The sequence below is a fragment of the Callithrix jacchus genome, chromosome 3 (assembly GCF_049354715.1).
Source record: "Callithrix jacchus isolate 240 chromosome 3, calJac240_pri, whole genome shotgun sequence".
In the NCBI taxonomy this organism is placed as follows: domain Eukaryota; kingdom Metazoa; phylum Chordata; class Mammalia; order Primates; family Cebidae; genus Callithrix; species Callithrix jacchus.
Genome location: NC_133504.1, coordinates 23,350,848 through 23,373,277, shown reverse-complemented (window position 1 = coordinate 23,373,277; position 22,430 = coordinate 23,350,848).

Sequence of the window (22,430 nt, the reverse complement as noted above, 5' to 3'; positions counted from 1 at the left end):
GAATGTTGCCTGCAAAATGTCATTCTGATCAATCCTTTTTGAGGTGACTCTTTGGATATACAGGGGTCAGGGAGCTGCTTGAGGAGATGGTCTGTACTTTATAGGAGCTCAAGTGCTGAGCTGTGAGCTCCGTTTTTCATTCAGGGCTGTTAGGCAGGTTTGTTTAAGTCTGCTGCAGCAGAACTTATAAAGCCCCTATTTTTCCTCAGATGCTCTGTCTCGGGGAGTTAGGCCTTTCTTTATGAGTATCTGTTGCACTGTACTGTCCAGTTAGGAGGCAGTCTACTTACTATTTGCGTGTGGAGGCTCCACCCTGCTACTGTGGGTCTGCCCTGCTGCCGTGAGCTCCACCCTGCTGTCATGGGCTCTGCCCTGTTGGCAGAGTCTCTCTGTTATGGCAGGTTGCCTCGGCAATGGCAGACTGTGTCAGCAATAGGTGTGTACCTCAGTAGGGGCAGAATGCCTCAGTAATGGTGGACGCCCCTCCCCCACCAAGCTGCACTATCCTGGGTTCAGCTGTGCTAGTAGTGAAACTCTGAACCCCATGCGTTTTGAATTGCCATTTTGTTTGTCCCTATGGGGTGGGACCCGCCCAGCCTGATCACCTGGCTGTCTGCCTCAGAGCCCTTTTCTTTTTTAAGTTGAATGGTTGACTCTCTCCCAGGTGTTTTAGTCACTTGCTGATGAGGCCCTGGGATCTGTGTGATTTCCCGTGCAGCGACCAACTGCACCAGCTCAAACGTCATTTTTTGGGAATCTCCTGGTCTGGTTCACTGTCCAAGTCCCCTTTAATCAGATGGATATGCTAATCTGCCCTCCCAAATCTCAGATTGCCGGTTTAACAGGGAACCCAGACCGGTGCATTTTGTGTGGAGTGCTGCTGCACTGTGGCGCTGCCCAAAACGGCCGTGCCAGCTGAAACAGCTGCGCTGGTGTCCTGTTTCTCTCCTACACCTGGGAATTTCTCCATTCTGTGGGCACCAAAGATCCATCTGGAAATGAGGCTTGGACTCACCCTCTGTGCCTTCACTGAGAGCTGCAATCCTGAGTTGCTCCTATCACGCCATCTTCTTTTTCCCCCTCCTTTCTCTAATACTTTATGAGCCAGCAGTAAATTTTATGTACTCAATTATTCAAATTGCTTTGAAATATAATGCTAAGATGACAATAAAGTGCTGAAAATTGCTAATTTAATATTGTATCATTGCAAAATAAAAGATTTTAAAAATTATAGAATATAAATGTAATGATATGCATCTAAGTTTGGCAGTCATGTTAATTGATATTGTCTCACTAAAAATAAATATTGAGAATTTTTATAACATGAAAACCACCATGAGAAAATGACAAAATATTATAGGAAATAAATATCATGATATAAAATGCATGTTATCCAGATAGCATATTCGATGTTTTATTTAAAGATAAGGACTCTCCCTAGGATTATAAAATAATTATAATTTTTTAATTGTACTTTAAGTTCTAGGGTTTATGTGCAGATAATACAGGATTGTTGCATAGGTTTATACGTAGCAAGGTGGTTTGCTGCCTCCCACCCCCCATCACCCACATCTAGCATTTCTGTCCATGTTATCCCTTTCCAACCTCCCCACCCCCAACTCATTGTCCCTCCCCCAGGATCCCCCAACAGACTTCTTTGTGTGATGCTCCCCTCCCTGTGTCCATGTGTTATCATCTTTCAACATCTGCCTATGAGTGAGAACATGTAGTGTTTGATTTTCTGTTCTTGTGTCAGTTTGCTGAGAATGATGGTTTCCAGATTCATCCATGTCACTACAAAAAAAAGGAAGTCATCGTTTTTTATGGCTGCATAGTATTCCATGGTGTTTATGTGTCACATTTTCCTTGTCCACTTTATCATCGATGAGCATTTGGGTTGGTTCCAGGTATTTGGTATTGTAAAAGTGCTACAATGAACATATGTATACATTTATCTTTATAAAAGAATAATTTATAATCCTGGGGGTATATATGCAGTAATGGGATTGCTCGGTCAAATGGTAATTCTATTTCTAGACCCTTGAGGATTTGCCACACTGTCTTCCACAATGGTTGAACTAATTTACTCTCCCTCCAGCAGTGTAAAAGTGTTCCTATTTCTCCACATCCTCTCCAGCATCTGTTGTCTCCAGTATTTTAATGATCGCCATTCTAACTGGCATAAGATGTGGTTTTAATTTGCATCTCAATGTGGTTTTGATTTGCATTTCTCTAACGACCAGTAATGATGAGCATCTTTTCATGTGTTTGTTGGCCTCATATATGTCTTCTTTTGAAAAGTGTCTGTTCAAATCTTTCACCCACTTTTGAATGGGCTTTTTTTTTTTTTTTTGGTAAATCTGCTTTAGTTATTTGTAGATTCTGGATATTAGCCCTTTGTCAGATGAGTAGATTGCAAAAATTTTTTCCCATTGTGTTGGGTGCTGGTTCACTCTAATAATTGTTCCTTTTGCTGTACAGAAGCTATGGAGTTTAATTAGATCCCATTTGCCTATTTTGGCTTTTTTTGCCATTGCTTTTGATGTTTTAGTCATAAAGTCCTTTTCTATGCATATGTCCTGAATGGTTTTGCCTAAGTTTTCTTCTAAAATTTTGATGGTGTTAGATCTTATGTTTAAGTCCTTAATCCCTGTGGAATTAATTTTAGCATAAGGTGTTATCAAGGGGTCCAGTTTCTGCTTTCTGCCTATGGCTAGCCAGTTTTTTCAACATCATTTATTGAACAAAGAATTCTTTCCCCATTGCTTGTTGTTGTCAGGTTTGTCAAAGATAATATGAAGATCAGATGGTTTTAGATGTGTGGTATTGCCTCCAAGGCCTCTGTTCTGTTCCATTGGTCTATATCTCTGTTTTGGTACTGGTACCATGCTGTTTTGATTACTGTAGCCTTGTAGTATAGTTTAAAGTCAGGTAGCATGATGCATCTGGCTTTGTTCTTTTGCTTAAAATTGTCTTGGCTATGGAGGCTCTTTTTTGGTTCCATATGAAGTTTAAGGTGGTTTTTCCCAGTTCTGTGAAGAAGGTCATTGGTAACTTGATGGGGATAGTGTTGAATCCATAAATTACTTTGGGCATTATGTCCATTTTTACAATATTCTTTCTAATCATGAACTTGGAGTGTTTTTCCATCTCTTTGTGTCTTCTTTCATTTCCTTGAGCAATAGTTTGTAGTTCTTCTTGAGGAGGTCTTTTACAACATTTGTTAGTGTATTCCTAGGTATTTTATTCTCATTGTAGCAATTGTGAATGGGAATTTGCTCTTGATTTGGCTCTCTTTTAGTCTGTTACTGGTATATAAGAATCCTTGTGATTTCTGCACATTGATTTTGTATTCTGAAACTTTGCTGAAGTTGCTTATCAGTTTAAGGAGGTTTTGGACATAGACAATGGTGTCTTCTAAATATGCAATCATGTCATCTGCAAATAGAGACAATTTGACTTCCTCCTTTCCTCATCGAATACCGTTTATTACTTTTTCTTGCCTGATTGCTCTGGCTAGAACTTCCAATGCTATATTGAATAGGAGTGGTGAGAGAGGGCATCCTTTTCTAGTGCCAGATTTCAAAGGGAATGCTTCCAGTTTTTACCCATTCAGTATGATATTGGCTGTGAGTTTGTCATAAAGAGCTTTTATTATTTTGTGATACATTTCATCAATACCTAGTTTATTGAGAGTTTTTTGCCTAAAGAGCTGTTGAATTTTGTTGAAGGCCTTCTCTGCATCTATTCAAATAGTCATGTGTTTTCTGCCTTTGGTTCTGTTTAGATGGTGGATTACATTTATAAATTTATAAAATGTTGAACCAGACTTGCATTCCTGGATTGAAATCTCCTTGATCACAATGGATAAGTTTTGATGTGCTGTTGCATTCACTTTGCCAGTATTTTACTGAAATTTTTGCATCTATGTTAGTCATGAATAATGGCCTGAGTTTTCTATTTTTGTTGAGTCTCTGCCAGGTTTTGGTATCAGGATGATGTTTATCTCATAAAATGAGTTGGGGAGAGGATAACCTCTTTTTGTATTATTGGGAATAGTTTCAGCAGAGACGGTACCAGCTCCTCTTTGTATGTCTGGTAGAATTCATCTGTAAACCCATCTGGACCTGGACTTTTTTTGGTTGGTAGGCTATTAATTGCTGACGCAATTTCAGACCTTGTTATTGGTCCATTCTGGGTTTCAAATTCTTTTTGGTTTACACTTGGAAGGGTGCAAGTGTCCAGGAATTAATCCGTTTCTTCCAGGTTTACTTGTTTATATGCAGAGTTGTTTGTAGTCATCTCTGATGGTAGTTTGTATTTCTGTGGAATCAATGATGATATCCCCTTTATCATTTTTTATTGCATCTAATTGATTCTTCTCTCTTTTCTTTTTTATTTTTTTATTATTTATTTATTTTTTATTGCATTTTAGGATTGGGGGTACATGTGCAGAATGTGCACCATAGTTGTATAGGTACACACACGGCAGTGTGTTTTGCTGTCTTCCTCCCCTTCACCCACATTTGGGATTTCTCCCCAGATTATCCCTCCCCATCTCCCCCCGCTCTGGCCCTCCCCTATTCCCCCCAATAGACCCCAGTGTGTAGTACCGCCTTCCCCGTGTTCATGTGTTCTCATTTTTCAACACCCGCATATGAGTGAGAATATGTGGTATTTCATTTTCTGTTCATGTGTCAGTTTGCTGAGAATGATGTTCTCCAAATTCACCCATATCCCTGCAAAGCACACAAACTCATTTTTTTGATTGCTGCATAATATTCCATGGTGCATATGTGCCACATTTTTCCAATCCAGTCTATCATCGATGGGCATTTGAGTTGGTTCCAGGTCTTTGCTACTGTAAACAGTGCTGCAATGAACATTCGTGTGCATGTGTCCTTATAGTAGAACGATTTATAGTCCTTTGGATATATACCCAGTAATGGGATTGCTGGGTCAAATGGAATTTCTATTTCTAAGGCCTCGAGGAATTGCCACACTGTCTTCCACAATGGTTGAACTAATTTACACTACCACCAGCAGTGTAAAAGTGTTCCTGTTTCTCCACATCCTCTCTAGCATCTGTTGTCTCCAGCTTTTTTAATGATCACCATTCTAACTGGCGTGAGATGCTATCTCAGTGTGGTTTTGAATTGCATCTCTCTAATGATCAGTGACGCTGAGCATTTTTTTATATATTTGTTGGCCTCATGTATGTCTTCTTTTGTAAAGTGTCTGTTCATATCCTTTGCCCATTTTTGAATGGGCTTGTTTGTTTTTTTCCTGTAAATCTGTTTTAGTTCTTTGTAAATTCTGGATATCAACCCTTTGTCAGATGGGTAAACTGCAAAAATTTTTTCCCATTCTGTTGGTTGCTGATTCACTCTAGTGACTGTTTCTTTTGCCATGCAGAAGCTGTGGAGTTTGATTAGGTCCCATTTGTCTATTTTGGCTTTTGTTGCCAATGCTTTTGGTGTTTTGGTCATGAAGTCCTTGCCTACTCCTATGTCCTGAATAGTTTTGCCTAAATTTTCTTCTAGGGATGTTATGGTGCCAGGTCTTATGTTAAAGTCTTTAATTCATCTGGAGTTAATTTTGGTGTAAGGTGTCAGGAAGGGGTCCAGTTTCTACTTTCTGCACATGGTTAGCCAGTTTTCCCAACACCATTTATTAAACAGGGAATCCTTTCCCCATTGCTTTTTTTGTCAGGTTTATCAAATATTGTATGGTTGTAGATATGTTGTGTTACCTCCAATGCCTCTGTTCTGTTCCATTGGTCTAAATCTCTGTTTTGGTATTAGTACCATGCTGTTTTGATTACTGTAGCCTTGTAGTATAGTTTGAAGTTCAGTAGTGTGATGCCTCCCACTGTGTTCTTTTTGCTTAGAATTGACTTGGCTATGTGGGCTCTCTTTTGGTTCCATATGACGTTTATGGTGGTTTTTTCAGTTCTGTGAAGAAAGTCGATGATAGCTTGATGGGGATAGCATTGATTCTGTAAATTACTTTGGGCAGTATAGCCATTTTCACGATATTGATTCTTCCTAACCATGAACATGGAATGTTTCTCCATCTGTTTGTGTCCTCTCTTATTTCATTGAGCAGTGGTTTGTAGTTTTCCTTGAAGAGGTCCTTTACATTCCTTGTAAGTTGTATTCCTAGGTATTTTATTCTCTTTGTAGCAATTGTGAATGGAAGTTAGTTCTTTATTTGGCTCTCTTTAAGTCTGTTATTAATATATAGGAATGCTTATGATTTTTGCACGTTGATTTTATATCCTGAGAGTTTGATGAAGTTGCTTATCAGTTTCAGGAGTTCTTGGGCTGAGATGATGGGGTCTTCTAGCTATACTATTATGTCGTCTGCAAATAGAGACAATTTGGCTTCCTCCTTTACTTTTTCAATACCCTTTATTTTTTTTTTTTTTTCTTGCCTGATTGCTCTGGCTAGAACTTCCAGTACTATATTGAATAGGAGTGGTGAAAGAGGGCATTCTTGTCTAGTGCCAGATTTCAAAGGGAATGCTTCTAATTATTTCCCATTCAGTATGATATTCGCTGTTGATTTGTCATACATAGCTTTTATTACTTTGAGATACGTTCCATCAATACCGAGTTTATTGTGGGTTTTTAGCATAAAGGCTGTTGAGTTTTGTCAAATGCCTTCTCTGTGTCATTTGAGATAATTGTGGTTTTTGTTTTTGGTTCTGTTTATGTGGTGAATTACATTTATAGACTTGTGTATGTCGAACCAGCCTTGCATCCACAGGATGAATCCTACTTGATCATAATGGATAAGTTTTTTGATGTGCTGTTGCAATCGGCTTGCCAGTATTTTATTGAAGATTTTTGCATCTATGTTCATCATGGATATTGGCCTGAAGTTTTTTTTTTCTTGTTGAGTCTCTGCCGTGTTTTGGCAACAGGATAATGTTGGTCTCATAGAATGACTTGGGAAGGATTTCCCCTTTCTGGATTATTTGGAATAGTTTCAGAAGGAATGGTACCAACTCTTCTTTGTGTTTCTGGTACAATTCAGCTGTGAACCCATCTGGACCTGGACTTTTTTTGTGTGGTAGGCTCTTTATTGCTGCCTCGACTTCAGACGTTTTTCTTGGTCTATTCATAGTTTCGGCTTCCTCCTGGTTTAGGCTTGGGAGGACACAGGTGTCCAGGAATTTATCCATTTCTTCCAGGTTTACTAGTTTATGTGCATAGAGTTGTTTGTAATATTCTCTGATGGTTTGAATTTCTGTGAAATCTGTGGTGATTTCCCCTTTGTCATTTTTATTGCATCTATTTGGTAGTTCTCTCTTCTTTTTTATCAATCTGGCTAGTGGTCTGTTTATTTTGTTGATCTTTTCAAAAAACCAGCTCTTGAATTTGTTGATTTTTTGAAGGGTTTTTCTTGTCTCTAGCTCCTTCAGTTCTGCTCTGCTCTTCATTATTTCTTGTATTCTGCTAGGTTTTGAGGTTTTTTTTATCTTGCTCCTCTAGCTCTTTCAATTTTGACAATAGGGTGTCAATTTTGGATCTCTCCGCTCTTCTCATGTGGGCACTTATTGCTATATATTTTCCTCTGGAGACTGCTTTAAATATGTCGCAGAGATTCTGGTATATTTTGTCTTCGTTCTCATTGGTTTCAAATAATTTCTTTATTTCTGCCTTTATTTCATTGTTTATCCAATCAACATTCAAGAGCCAGTTGTTCAGTTTCCATAAAGCTGTGTGGTTCTGGGTTGGTTTCTGAATTCTGAGTTCTAACTTGATTGCACTATGGTATGAGAGACTGTTTGTTATGATTTCAGTTGTTTTGCATTTGCTGAGGAGTGCTTTACTTTTAATTATGTGGTCGATTTTGGAGTAGGTGTGATTTGGTGCTGAGAAGAATGTATATTCTGTGGATTTGGGGTGAAGAGTTCTGTAGATGTCTATCAGGTTTGCTTGTTCCAGGTCTGAGTTTAAGCCCTGGATATTCTTGTTGATTTTCTGTCTGGTTGATCTGTCTAATATTGACAGTGGAGTGTTAAAGTCTCCCACTATTATTGTGTGGGAGTCTAAGTCTCCTTGTAAGTCATTAAGAACTTGCCTTGTATATCTGAGTGCTCCTGTATTGGGTCCATATATATTTAGGATCGTTAGCTCTTCTTGTTGTTTCGGTCCTTTTCCCATTATGTAATGACCTTCTTTGTCTCTTTTGGTCTTTGTTGCTTTAAAGTCCATTTTATTGGAGATGAGAATTGCAACTCCTGCTCTTTTTTTTTTTTTTTTTTTTTTTTTTGCTCTCCATTTGCTTGGTAAATCTTCCTCCATCCCTTTATTTTGAGCCTTTGTGTATCCTTGCATGTGAGATGGGTTTCCTGGATAAAGCACATTGATGGGTTTTGATTTTTTATCCAATTTGCCCGTCTGTGTCTTTTGATTGGTGCATTTAGTCAATTTACATTCAGGGTTAATATTGTTATGTGTGAATTTGCTACTGCCATTTTGATGCTAGCTGGCTGTTTTGCCCATTAGTTGAATGATTCTTCATTTTGTTAATGCTCTTTATCATTTGGTATGTTTTTGGAATGGCTGGTACTGGTTGTTCCTTTCTTTATGTAGTGCCTCTTTCAGGAGCTCTTGTAAAGCAGGCCTGGTGGTGTCAAAATCTCTGAGTACTTGCTTGCTCACAAAGGATTTTATTTATCCTTCACTTATGAAGCCAAGTTTTGCTGGATATGAAATTCTGGGTTGAAAGTTCTTTTCTTTAAGGATATTGAATATTGGCTTCCACTCTCTTCTGGCTTGTAGTGTTTGTGCTGAGAGATCTGCTGTGAGTCTGATGGGCTTCCCTTTGTGGGTGACCCGACCTTTCTCTGTGGCTGCCCTTAGTGTTTTCTCCTTTATTTCAACCTTGTTGAATCTGACGATTATGTGCCTTGGGGTTGCTCTTCTTGCGGAATATCTTTGTGGTTTTCTCTATATTTCCTGGACTTGAATATTGGCCTGCCTTACTAGGCTGGGGAATCTTTCCCGGATATTATCCTGAAAAGTATTTTCCAGCTTGGATGCATTTTCTTTGTCACATTCTGGTACACCTATCAAACGTAGGTTAGGTCTCTTCACATAGTCCAATAATTCTTGGAGACTTTGTTCATTTCTTTTTGTGCTTTTGTCTCTAATCTTGGTTTCTCGTTTTTTTTATTAAGTTGATCTTTGACTTCTGATATTTTTTTCTCTGCTAGGTCAATTTGGCTGTTGAAACTTGTGCATGCTTCACGAAGTTCTCGTGTTGTGTTTTTCAGCTCCTGCAATTCATTCATATTCCTCTCTAAATTCTCCATTCTTGTTGTCATTTCTTCGAATCTTTTTTCAAATCTTTTTTCAAGGTTTTTAGTTTATTTAAATTTATTTACAATATGTTCTTTTAGCTCAAGGAAGTTTCTTATTATCCAAATTCTGAAGTCTGATTTCATCATTTCGTCACACTCATTCTTTGTCCAGCTTTGTTCCGTTGTTGCTGAGGAGTTTTGGTCCTTTGTAGGAGGCAAGGTGTTTTGGTTTCTGGTGTTTTCCTCATTATTGCACTGGTTTCTTCCTATCTTTGTGGATTTATCCACCTGTCGTCTGAGTAGTTGCTGACTTTTCAGTAGGGTCTCTGAGTGGACGCCCAGGTTGTTGATGATGAAATATTTCTGTTGCTTAGTTTTTCTTCTAACACTCTGGCTCCTCTGCTGTACAACTGCTGAGGTCCACTCCAGGTCCTGCTTGTCTGGGGCACAGCTGTAGCAGCTGCAGAACAGTGAGGGATGCTACCAGTTTCTTCTTCTACTTTCTCTGTCCCAGAACAATGCCCACCAACTGTCAGTCTGATCAGTCCTTTTTGAGGTGACTCTTTGGATATACAGGGGTCAGGGAGCTGCTTGAGGAGATGGACTGTACTTTATTGGAGCTCAAGTGCTGAGCTGTGTGCTTCGTTGTTCATTCAGGGCTTTTAGGCAGATGCGTTTTTGTCTGCTGCAGCAGAACTTATAAATCCCCTATTTTTCCTCAGATGCTCTGCCTTGAGGAGTTAGGGCTTTCTTTATGAGTATCTGTTGCACTTTTCTCCCCAGATAGGAGGCAGTCTAGTCCCTATTTGCCTGCTGAGGCTCTGCTTTTATACCGTGGGGCCCACCCTGTTGCCATGGGCTTCGCCCTGCTACTGTGGGCTCTGCCCTGCTGCCGTGTGCTCTGCCCTACTGTCATGCGCTTCCCCCTGTTGCTGTAGGCTCCGGCCTGTTGCCCGTGGACTCTGCTCTACTGTTGTAGGCTCCTCCCTGTTGGCAGAGTCTCTCTGTTATAGTGGGTTGCCTCTGCAATGGCAGGCTGCGTCATCAATGGGAGTGTACCTGAGTAGGCGCAGAATGCCTCGGTAGTGGCAGACGCCCCTCCCCTACCGAGCTGCACCATCCTGGATTTAGCTGTACCCACGGTGAAACTCTCAACCCCGAGCATTTTGAATAGCCATTTTCTTTGTCCCTTTGGGTGTGGGACTCGCCATGCCTGATCACCTGGCTTCCTGCCTCAGAGCCCTTGCTTTCTCTTTTTTTTTTTTTTCAAGTTGAGTAGTTGACTCTCTCCCATGTGTTTTAGTCACTGGCTGAAAGGGCACCGGAATGTGTGTGATTTCCCATGCAGTGCTTCACTGCACTGGCTCAAATATCACTTCCCAGGAATCTCCTGGTCTGGATCTCTGTCCAAGTCTCGTTTAATCAGATGGATATGCTAATCTGCCCTTCCAAATACCAGATTGTCTGTTTAACAGGGCATCCAGACCAGGGCGTTTTGTGCAGGGTGCCGCCGCACTGCGGCGCTGGCTGAAACAGCTGCGCAAGCTGAGAGGGCTGAACTGGTGTCCCATGTCTCTCCTACTCCTGGGAATTTCCCCATTCTGTGGGCAACAAAGTTCCGTCTGGAAATGCGGCTAGGACTCACCCTCTGCACCTTCACTGTGAGCTGCAATCCTGAGTTGTTCCTACTGTGCCATCTTGGAAATCCCCCTTTCTTTTCTTTTTTATTAATCTGGCTAGTGATCTATTTTTTCAAAAAAACAGCTTATGGATTTATTGATTTTTTTTAAGATTTTTCTGTCTCTGTCTCCTTCAGTTCTGCTCTGATCTTAGTTATTTCTCGTCTTCTGCTGGCTTTGGAGGTTTTTGATCTTGCCCCTCTGGCTCTTTCAATTTTGAGAATAGGGTGTCTATTGTAGATCTTTCCTTGCTTCTTATCTGGTCATTTTTTGCTATAAATTTCCTCCTAGACACTGCTTTAAAGGTGACCCATAGTTTCTGTTACATTATGTCTTCATTCTCATTGGTTTCAAAAACATCTTTATTTCTGCCTTCATTTCATTGTTTATTCAGTAAACATTCAGGAGCCAATTGTTCAGTTTCCATGAAGTTTTGTGGTTCTGAGTTAGTTTCTTAATCCTGAGTTCTAATGTAATTGCACTGTGGTCTGAGAGACTGCGCGATGATTCCCACTCTTTTGCGTTTGCTGAGGAGTGATTTACTTCCAATCATGAGGTCAGTTTTAGAGTAGGTGTAATGTGGTGCTGAAAAGAATGTATTTTCTGTGGATTCAGAGTGGAGAGTTCTGTAGATGTCTATTAGGTCCACTTGGTCCATATCTGAGTTCAAGTCCTGGATATTCTTGTTAATTTTCTGTCTCATTGATCGGTCTAATATTGATGGTGGAGTGTTAAAGTGTCCCACTATTAATGTGTGGGAGTCTAAGTCTCTTTGTAGGTCATTAAGAACTTGCTTTATGTGTTTGGGTGCTCCTGTATTGGGTGCATATATATTTAGGATCATTAGTTCTTCTTGTCTCATTGATCTTTTTACCATTATGTAATGCCCTTCTTTGTCTCTTTTTTGTCTTTGTTAAAGTCCATTTTATCAGAGACTAGGATTGCAACTCCTGCTTTTTTTTTTTAACTTTCCATTTGTTTTGTAATTCTTCCTCCATCCCTTTATATTGAGCCTATGTGTGTCCTTGCACACAAGATGGGTTTCCTGAATACAGCACACCAATGAGCTTTGACTTTTTATCCAATTTGTTAGTCTGTGTCTTTTGATTGGGACATTTAGCCCATTTACATTTATGGTTAATATTGTTATGTGTGAATTTTATCCTGCCATTTTGATGCTAGCTGGTTGTTTTGCCTGTTAGTTGATGCAGTTTCTTCATTGTCTCAATGGTCTATATCATTTGGTACGTTTTTGGAGTGGCTGGTACTCGTTGTTCCTTTCCATGTTTAGTGCTTTTTTCAGGTGCTCTGTAAGGCAGTCCTCATGGTGATGCAATGTCTCAGGAATTGCTTGTCCATGAAAGATTTTATTTCTCCTTTGCTTATGAAGCTTAGTTTGGCTGATTATGAAATTCTAGGTTGAAAGTCATTTTCTTTAAGAATGTTGAATATTGGCCCCACTCTCTTCTGGTTTGTAGGATTTCTGCTTAGAGATCTGCTGTGAGTCTGATTGACTTCCCTTCATGGGTAACCTGACCTTTCTTTCTGGCTGCCCTTATTAATTTTTTCTTCATTCAACCCTGGTGAATCTGATGATTATGTGCATTGGGGTTGCTCTTCTTGAGGAATATCTTTTGATGTTCTCTGTGTTTCCTGGACTTGAATGGTGGCCTTCCTTGTTAGGTTGGGGATATTCTCCTGGAAAATGTCCTGAAGAGTGTTTTCCAGCTTGGATTCATTCTCTCTGTCACAGTCAGGTACACTTATCAAATATAGATTAGGTCTTCTCACATAATCCCATATTTCTTGGAGGCTTTGTTCATTTCTTTTCACCCTTTTTTCTCTAATCTTGCCTTTTCATTTTATTTCATTGAGATGATCATCACTCTCTGATATCCTTTCTTCTACTTGGTCAATTCGGCTGTTGAAACTTGTGTATGCTTCGCGAAGCTCTCGTGATGTGGTTTTCAGTTGTATCAGGTCACTTATGATCTTCTCTAAGCTAATTATTCTAGTTCACATTTCGTCTAACCTTTTTTCAAAGTTCTCCATTTCTTTACATTGGGTTAAAACATGTTCTTTTAGCTCAGAGAAGTTTGTTATTACCCACCTTCTGAAGCCGGCTTCTGTTAATTCATCAGACTCATTCTCCATCCAGCTTTGGTCCCTTGCTCATGAGGAATTGTGATCCCTTAGAGTAAAGCAGAAATTCCGGTTTTTGCTGTTTTCATTCATTTTACACTGGTTTCTTCCCATTTTCACGGATTTATCTTCCTGTAGTCTTTGTAGTTGGTGACTGTCAGATGGGATCTCTGAGTGGACATCCTTTTTGTTGATGTTGAAGGTATTTCCTTTTGTGTTTTAGTTTTCCTTCTGTCATTCCCCTATGCTTCAGGACTACTAAAAGTCCACTCCAGACCCTGCTTGCCTGGGAATCATCCACCAAGCATTGTTGTTGCCTGCTTCTTCTTCTGTTATCTTCATCCCAGAAGAGTACCTGCCAGATGTCAGCCAGAGCTCTTTTTTATGAGGTGCTTCTTTGGATATATGGGGATTAGGGAGCTGCTTGAGGAGACATTCTGTCCCTTATCAGAGCTCAAGTGCTGTGTTGAGAGCTCCATTGTTCCATTCATAGCTGCTGGGAAGTCTGCTACAGTGGAACTCATAAACACCTCTATTCCTAGGTGCTCTGTGCTGGGAAGTTGGGGCTTTATTTATAAGTTCCTGACAGGCTGCTGCCTTTTGTCAGAGATTCCCTGCCCGGCAAGGAGGTAGTCTAGTCACAGTCTGCCAGCAGAGGCATTGCTGAGCTGCCATGGGCTCTGCCCAACTGCTGTGTTATCTTCCTTGTGGTTTTGTTTACAGAGGTACAGTAAGAACTGCCTCAGTAATGGCAGATTGCCTTGGTAATGGCAGACTACCTCAATAATGGTGGACTGCCTTGGTGGTGGTGGACTGCCTAGGTAATGGCAGTGCCCTCCCCACCACAAAGCTGGACCTTCCTGGGTCCAGCTGCACTTTCTGCAAAACTCTCAATCCAGAGCATTTCAGATTGCTGGTCTTTGTTGGGGGGGGACCCACTGAACCAGTTCATCTGGCTCCCTGCCTTCAGCCCCCTCTATTTCAATTGAATCAGAGGCTATGTCTCCCAGGCATTCTAGATGTCCATTGAAACAACTGCCCAGGTTTGTGTGAGTTTTTGTGCAGAAGGAAACCCATGGTGCCGACTGAAACTGCCATACTGGAAACTCTTGGCACTTTTTGGCCCAGGAATCTCCTGGTATGTCTGTGGTAAAAACAGCAGGAGAGATGCAGTATTTGAACTGGAGTGCTGGAATGGATGGAAAAGTCTCCAGTGGCTTCTGTTGGGTAGAGAGGAGGGTCCTCCAGGGATTGCACTTCCAGGGTGAGGCAGAGCCCAACCCTGCCTCGGCTCACCCTTCTTGGGCTACACCCACTGTGCAAACAGTCCCATTGAGATGCACCTGGTACCTCATTAGGAAATGAGGTGATCACTCACCCTCTGCATTTCTCTCCCTGGGAACTGCAATCCAGAGCTGTTCTTATTCAGCCATCTTGGCGCTCCCTAATTATAATTATTTTTATTTATATTATATAAAACAACTTTCAAAACTTAAAATACTATTGCTAACAATATAAATTAGTTTTCTATTTTTAAATAATTAGCTAAATCTATTTACTTTAAAACTTTTCTGTGTTAATGCTCACCCTACCTCAGAGGAAGATGCACATTAGCTAAATCTTGAAGAATAAATAAGTGACTGCAAAGTGAAAACATTTCAAGGGTAATTCCTGATGTTTAGACAACATCTCAATGTATTAAAATACTTAAAAGAGGTAATGTTTAAACAACATCTCAATGTATTACAATACTTAAAAGAGGTAAGAAATAAGTCAAACATATAAGCAAAAAAAAATTAAACAATCCCATTAAAAAGTGGGCACAAAACATGAATAGAAATTTCTCCAAAAATGTACAAATGGCTAGCATACATATGAAACAGTATATATCACTAACTATCAAAAAAAATCACTTAATACTGCAGTGAGATACCACTTTGCCCCAGCCAGAACAGCCACTATTAAATAGTCAAAAACAATACATGTTGGCATGAATTTGCTAGGAAAAAAAAGGGATATTTATACACTGCTGGTGGAAATGTAAATCAGTACAGCATATATGGACAATAGTATAGAAATTTCTCAAATAACTAAAAGCAGACTTACTGTTTCATCCAGCAATGCCACTACTACCCACTCAAAGCAAAAGAAGTCACTGTATGAAAAAGACACTTGCACATGTATGTGCAATTCACAATTACAAAGACATGGAATCAACCTAAGTGTCCATCGACTGATGAGTGGATAAAGAAAATGTGGTTTTAGACACATACTCACACACACCATGGAATACTATTCAGCCATGAATAAAATAATGTATTTTGCAGCACTTGAATGGTACTGAAGGCCAGTATTCCAAGTGAAGTAACTCAGAAATGAAAACTAAATACTGCACATTCTCACTTGTAAGTGGAGCTAAGCTATGGGTACACAAAGGTATGTGAAGCAGAATAAGGATAATTGAAGATTCAGTGGGGGAGTGTGTGATGGGAGTGAGGGATAAAATATTACCTATTGGGTACAATGTACACTACTTGGGTGACAGCTGCACTAAAATTCTAGATTTCAACACTATACAATTCATCCATATATCCAAAAACTATTTGTAGCCCTAAAGCTATTGAAATACAAATGTTAAGATATAAAAAATAGGAAAAATAAATTTTAAAAAATAATGTGGTTAGAATGAGAAATGTTTCATTTATGACCAGAGACAAGGCTGGAGTGACAACTTAGTGTTATATTGTAAATGGTCTCACAAAATCAAAAAATAAGAAAATTAGGTTTTATTCTACAGGCAAGAAAAGCATTGACTGTTTTTAAAATTAATTTTGTTTAGGAGAAAAATATATTTGGGAAGAGAACTCTAGAGCAATATGAAAATGGAGCAAGTGTATTAGCCAAAAAAAAGGAACTTAGTGATAAAAACTAGGAGATTGTTCCAATAGATCAAGCTAGTAATGTTAAATACCATAAACTACATGACAACAATACCAGAGCAGAATTAACTTCTGGTATCTTATTGAATATTGTATACATAGTACTGGTTTCCGGCTTTTGAGACTGTTGATATGGTTTGCAAATGATTTGTCTCCGCCAAAACTCATGTTAACATTCAACCTTCAATGTGGTGGTGTTGGGAAGTGGAACCTGGTAGGAGGTATTTGGGTAATGGGGGTAGGCCTCTTATGAATGGTTTAGTGAGGCACTCAAGGTAGGAATGAGTTCTTGCTCTTGTGCAACTGGATTATTTTTCATTGAAATGGATTAGTTCTTACAAGCATGACTTGTCATAAAGTCACAGCCCTCCTAAGGTTTTTCCTTCTTTGCTTCTATCAGTTTCCCCTTTGGCCTTCTCTGCCACATTGTGACATGGCATGAAAGTCCTCACTAGAAGCCAGGGCCATGCCCTTGGACTTCTTAGCCTGCAGAGCCATGAAGCTAAATAAACCCCTTTTCTTTGTTAATTACCAGTATTTTTATAGCAACACAAAATAGACTATGATACTGGGTAAATAGCAGAGCCAGCATTCTTAAATGTGCAGTTTGCTGTGAGTGGGGGTTACACTTGTCACTAAGTACAATATACTAGGGAATATAATGCACCTTCATACCTTCACTGGAAAAAGCCACAGCATGAAAATGATACTAGCTAAATGGACTATGTGGTCCATAAGGACAAAGCCAAAGAGCCAAACTCTTAAGTTTCTGACCTAGATTTAAGAGCTCTGTACATTTGATGCTACACAAAAGGCTACAGAAAATACTATGCAGTCAGTGGGGTTACACACACAGAGTTATTACAGTAAGCTATCCCAGAATCCGAGGACAAACTTATGCTCTGAAAATAACACAAGTTAACTGCTCATGATAAAGCTTACTTCAAATGAAATTTACACACAGAATTTGTGTATAAGAAAGTATTTTTGTACAGTTCTTAATCAAAATTTAAATTTTACAGTATAATTTTAGACAAATATATATAAAGGTTGTATTTATTTAATACAACTTGTCCCAGAAAATGTCTAAATATTATCTCTCAGTTATTTTTAGAACATAACAAATGGCCAAAAATTCTTCTCTGATCTTCTTTTTTTCCTTTCAACCATGTATCATACTAAAATAACCAATAAAAAAATAAAGATAACTTTAGGCTAAACTTATAAATAAACATACCTAGAATTTTATATTAGATTGACGATTACTATCTCATTATTTCCACAAATTAAAATTTACCATATCCACAAAATCAAAAATTCCAATGTTTAATACAAATTTCCTAATGGATTGTTTCCTTTAGAAAAATCCATTCAGAATGTGTTTATATGTGTGTGTAATTTAGCTTCTAAAGCCTTATCATAAAATTACACATCAAATAGTAGATTACCCTAGAAAATTTCTTTTATTGATCTAAATATTATTTCAGGTGTTATTATCCTATTTATATTTTGATAATCCATAATTCACCTTAATTTCTAAGAGCAGAATAAAGGTAAACACTGAAAAATTATTGTTTCAATTCAGAAGCTGATACACATTCTGTATATTAGTAAATAAGATACTTTTTAAAATGTTCTTTTCATGATCCATATTTATGAAATGAATTTAGCCTAAGTATTTTCTTGTAAGAGAAGCATTTTCTGTAGGTTATTATTATAATGGCCCTTGTAAATCTGTGAGACAAAAATCAAAATTCTTAGTAGGCTAGTCAGTGCTCTAAAAGCATAGTTATTATGCCAGAAATTGTGTTTCTTTCCCAAACTATTACTGTTATGAAAAATGTAAAAAGATAACATCCAATTTATGCCAGATAAATAAGATATAACTATCTCCTGTTCACCACCAGGCCTATAGTTAGCAATACTGTATTGTGCACTTAAAAATTTCTTAAGGGATCAGATGTCATGTTAAATATTTTCACCTCAATACAACATATATTTATACATGGATATGTGTGTTCATATAAATGCACATTAAGGCAAAAATTTTAAACGTTTTCTATTAATTATCTAAACAATAAAAGTAATATCCAAATTACAGAAATAAGAAATAAAGACATAACTATCACATGTGTATAGCAAATAGTGTGTAATGACTAACAAATATTAGAGAGTTGAGAAGATAAAATCTCAAAGATAAAACTAATAATTTATTATTTCAACAGAAGGCACAATATAAATGTAGAGATAGAAGTTGGAAAAAAATTTATGGCTATAGTATTTGATATATCATGGATCATGTTACCTTTAATTTCAGTTAAAAACTAGATTTAGCAACCAATCTAAAGTAATGATAGTTTTAGAAGCTGTATCTTCTCTTTCCACTCTTAAAAATCACTTTTGTTTAAACCATATTTTTTGAATTAACTTCTCCTTTTTGAAGAAAAAGATAGAAACCACTACACACAGAATTGTACCAGATCTTTGCAAAAATAAAACATTCATACAAAAAATTATTTGTAATATTTCACCACATTGGGTTCAATTTAATTAAATTGTCTATATATCACCAGGCTTTCCTCTTTACTTGCCTAACAATACTGTGTTAACAATGTTAAGAGTCAAATATTATTACACTATTGAATTTTTTTAAAAAACTCATATTCGCAGTGGCTCAAGCCTGTAATCCCAGGACTTTGGGAGGCCGAGGCGGGTGGATCACGAGGTCAAGAGATTGAGACCATCCTGGTCAATGGAGAAACCCTGTCTCTACTAAAATTACAAAAAATTAGCTGGGCATGGTGGTGTGTGCCTGTAATCACAGCTACTCAGGAGGCTGAGGCAGGAGAATTGCCTGAACCCAGTAGGTGGAGATTGTGGTGAGCCGAGATCGTGCCATTGCACTCCAGCCTGGGTTACAAGAGTGAAACTCCTTCTAAAAAAAAAAACTCATATTCAAATACCCTTTTAATAAAAATGAACAACATAGCAATAAAAGCGCTAAGTGTTCAATTAGTTACTTGATTTGGCAACGACCTACATTTTCATTTCAACTGATGGAGAATTTCTGCAAACAAAAATCCAAAAACTGAAATAACACTTCTAATTTGTTCCTTAGTAATGATCAAGGAGAAATTATAGTAGCATTTTCAAGGTTTTTGCATAATGAATCTCCGCGGGTTTTCTTAGTAAATTTTTTTTCTCTGATGAGTTCGTGCTTCTCACACAAGCAATAATCGACAAAAACAGCAAAAAAAAAAAATGTACTCAGGAAACCACGTTAGACAAATCTCTTAGGAGGAATTACGTATTGAATTTTTTTCCTTCAATTCTGCTCTCATGCTCCCTTTCCACCCACCATCTCCCTGTGCCTGACACACACACACACACACACACACACACTCCCTCACTAAAGTAATAGGCTCTTCTTATCAGAGGGTTCAGATGGGAAAAAGAAAACATTTGTTCCTGTAAAACTGATGCTTTGTTTAAATTAGTTTAAAATCGTGGCCCTTGTTCATTTATTTATGTTATTAAATGCCAACTGCTTTCTCTAAAGCTTTATTGGGGTAGGCTACAGTGTCCAGTCATGATATCTAAATTATTTGAATATATGAATTCATGTGCTATGTACACACAAATAATTAAAAGGCCCACGTGTACCATAAAGAAGTTGCAAGTTTAATGATTTCCTGTAGCTAAATAAAATTTATGTCCTTCTCACTTAAAGTTATACTGAAAATAAGTATCTCATTTACATTTTTAAAGACTCAGTTTATCTGCATTCAGGAGGGTTTTTTGAATTAAGTATGGTATAACATAATAAATGTATTTTTCAACCAGTTTTATCCTTTTTACACTTACTGTGATGGGAAACTCCTCAAACTATCTGCATTACATTTTGTGTTTAATGAGATGTCTTTCCCTTTATGCCTTCAAAAATACTTACACAGTAATAACACTCACAGAATTCTGTCTTAAGTGTTTTTGCCTTTGGAACATAAAGAAAAATAAACATCTCTTACTTCATTTGATTTTTACTGTCTCTCTGGCTTTGAACTGCATTTCAGAAAAAAAAATCCATACAATTGAATGCTTTTTAATAACTTAATGGAGTTATACAACCATCAACACAAGTCGGTTTTTGAACATTTCTATCACTACAAAAAGCGTCCACCTGGCCCTGTGTGATCAATTGCCTTTTCTTTGGTATCCTACATAACCCTCTCACACTCCCTACCCCCACCCTGGACACAACATACAATCTTTGGTATCTCTATAATGCAGGATATCTCCCTGACACCTCCATGGGGGTTGCCCTGGTTTACTTGGCCTGTAATTCTCAACTCGCTTGTGGGAGGGAGTGAGCAGTGAACAAGGTGGGAACTGGAGTGCATGAGTGCTGGAACCAGCTGGCCGCCGTTTTGGCATTGGCAGGATCAAACCCCACTCACTGAGACTTGCTGCATTCTGCCCCATGCGGGAGGCAGTGCACAGGTGAGCAAATGAGGTGAACTCCTGCAGGTCCTAAGGCCCAGACAGGGGGTGCCTGTGACTACCAAAGCCCCAGAGTGTGTGTCTTTTAGCTCTGCCATCCACAGACAGCTCCAGGGTTAACAGCTTCGTGAGACCTCTGCCTTTTTATGGGAGGAGGCTGCCCTCCGCCAGGGAGGGAAAAGGGCCAGTGTGACGACCTTTTGTATCAGCACTGTGGTTCCTGAGCTCTTGTCCACTGTCAAAGAAAAATGAGGTTACATGAAGCAATTGAAGGATGTTAAATGTGGGAATTTTGTTTGCCAATGAAAGTGTCTGCCAGTGAAAAAGGGAGCTAAAAAGGGGAAAGGGGTGTAGGCAGTGTTCCCCTGAAGTCTAGCTTTCTCCAACTCAGTTATTTTCTTAAGTTACCATGTCAAGCTATCCCTCTGAAGTCAAGTCACTTCTCTCTGATGTCCAGCTGTAGTTCCCACTCCTCTCCAACTGAGTCTGGGGTCTTGATAAGGTACAGGATAACAGGCATGATGGGCCATGGATGGTTTAGGAAAGGGCAACATTCAAGCAGGAAAACAGAGATACTAAGTTCTCACTTTGGACTGTGGTTTCAGGTTTTCTGGAGTAAGGGTGGGGTTTCACCAGGGACTCACTCTTTTCTGCCTGGAATTTCTCTGCCTCCTGTCCCTATTCATAGAATCATGTTCATATGGTTTGGCTGTGCCCCAAATCTCAACTTGAATTCTCTCTCCCAGAATTTCCACGTTATGGGAGGGATCCAGTGGGAGGTAATTGAATCATGGGGGCCAGTCTTTCCCTTGCTATTCTCATGATAGTGAATAAGTCTCCTGAGATCTGATGGGTTTAGCAGGAATTTCCACTTTTGTTTCTTCCTTATTTTCTCTTGCCATCACTGTGTAAGAAGTGGCTTTCACTTCCTGCTAACGATTCTAAGACCTCCCCAGCCATGTGGAACTCTAAGTCCAATTAAACCTCTTTTTCTTCCCATTCTTGGGTATGTCTTCATCAGCAGAGTGAAAACAGACTAATGGAATAACTTGGTACCAGGTGTAGAGCATTACTGAAAATATACCTGAAAAGGTGGAAGCGACTTTGAAACTGGGTAACAGGAAGGAGATTGGAACAGTTTGAAGGGCTCAAAAGAAAACAGGAAAATGTGGGAAAGTTGTAACTTCTTACTGCCTTGTTGAATGGCTCTGACCAAAATATTGATAGTGATATGGACAATAAAATCCAGGCTGGAGATGAGAAAATGTTGGGACTGGAGCAAAAGTGACTCATTATGTTTTAGCAAAGAGACTGACAGCATTTTGTCCCTGCCCCAGAGACTTGTGGAACTTTGAACTTGAGAGAGATGATTTAGGCTAGCTGACAGAAGAAATTACTAATTAGCAAAGCATTCAAGAGGTGACTTGGGTACTGTTACAAGAATTCAGTTTTAAAAGGGAAACAGAGCATAAAAGTTCAGAAATTTGGAACCTGCCTATACAATAGAAAATAAAGTTCCATTTTCTGAAGAGAAATTCAAGTCAGCTGCAGAAATTTGCATAAGTAGCAAGAAGCTTAATGTTAATCTCCAAGACAAGGGAGAAATGTCTCTAGGGCATGTCAGAGACTGTTATGACTGCCTCTCCCATCACAGGTCTGGAGACCTAAGAGGAAAAAGTGGTTTTGTGGGTCAGGCCCAAGGTCCCTGTGCTATGTGTAGCCTAGTGACTTGGTGTCCCAAGTCCTAGCTGCTCCAGCTGTGTCTGAAAGGGGCCAACATACAGCTCAGGCTGTGACTTCAGAGGATGGAAACCCCAAGCCTCGGCAGCTTCCATGTGGTGTTGAGCCTGTGGGTTC